The sequence below is a fragment of the Rutidosis leptorrhynchoides genome, chromosome 8 (assembly GCF_046630445.1).
Source record: "Rutidosis leptorrhynchoides isolate AG116_Rl617_1_P2 chromosome 8, CSIRO_AGI_Rlap_v1, whole genome shotgun sequence".
Lineage (NCBI taxonomy): Eukaryota > Viridiplantae > Streptophyta > Magnoliopsida > Asterales > Asteraceae > Rutidosis > Rutidosis leptorrhynchoides.
The window spans coordinates 13,827,017-13,828,230 of NC_092340.1; the positions used below are offsets into that span (position 1 = coordinate 13,827,017).

At 38.6% G+C, this 1,214-nt stretch overlaps 1 non-coding gene across 1 annotated transcript; it reads left to right on the forward strand.

Annotated features, from left to right (window-relative positions):
• The first annotated feature begins 226 nt into the window (after positions 1–226).
• LOC139865407 (small nucleolar RNA R71) lies at positions 227–333 on the forward strand. Its single transcript, XR_011764929.1, has one exon. It is a non-coding gene; the product is annotated as a small nucleolar RNA R71 (small nucleolar RNA).
• Positions 334–1,214: the final 881 nt, after the last annotated feature.

Sequence of the window (1,214 nt, forward strand, 5' to 3'; positions counted from 1 at the left end):
AACGGAATCAAAGTCATGCCTAGAATCGGCTCTAGCTGCTTTAGATGAACGAAAGATATCTTTTTCTTGGTGCCACTCATGTGAGTGGGAGGCTGTGTTATCAATAATTTTGTGAGCTTCAGTTGCGGTTTTCTTCATAATGGAACCACCAGCTACTATGTGGATGTCTTTTCGTGTAGTGATATCGCATCCTTGGTAGAATATTTGTACTATTTGATAAGTGTCTAAACCATGTTGAGGACATCATCTCAACAACTTTCCGAATCTTGTCCACGCCTCATATAATGTTTCATTTGGCTTTTGCGTGAATGTAACAATTTCTCCTTGAAGTCTCACGGCTTTGGATGCCGGAAAGAATTGTTTAAGAAAATTTTCAACTAAAACACCCCATGTGTCAATCGCCCCTTCAGGTAACGATTCTAACCAATCTTTGGCTTCTCCCTTTAAAGTCCAGGGAAATAACATGAGATAGATTTGTTCATCCTCCACTTCTCGGATTTCAAATAGAGTACAGATCCTATTAAAGGTTCGAAGATGTTCGTTTGGATCTTCCTTCGGCGTACCACTATATTGGCATTGATTAGTTACCATGTGTAGGATTTGTCCTTTGATTTCATAATCTGGCGCATTAATGTCTGGCTTAATAATGGCGTGACCTTGGCCCGTGCGTGTGGCTCTCATTCGGTCTTCCATACTTAGAGGTTCCGTTACTTCCATAATTGAAATTGTTGAATACGAATCACTAGAGGATTCTGATTGAACGGTTTGTGGTTAAGGAGGAATGATTAGTGGTTCAAGATCTTGGAATTGTCCTTGAATATCCTCCGGGTTTATAATTTTGAAGTCGGGTTCAAAAAATGGATTATCGGAATTTTGAGTAGGAGTACTTGTTTGACTAGATGATGATTCTAAAGAAAAATCAACGGCGATAATATTGGCTAGATGTCTTGATCGAGTTACAGGTGGTGAACGTATGAAAGGTGGTGAACGTTTTGCTCGGTGCATTCACTGAATATCCTATTAGTTATAAAAATAAAAAAATTATATAAGTTATCAAATTAATAGACTTTTCTGATTTTGTCCACGTTTCGAATAGCCAATAGATGCAGCAGGTAGCCAGGACCCTTTAAATCGAAAGCCCACAACTCGCCACTAACAAATCCAACTATTACTACGAACCAGAAAATTTTAGATGTCTATCAATTTAACCGCTT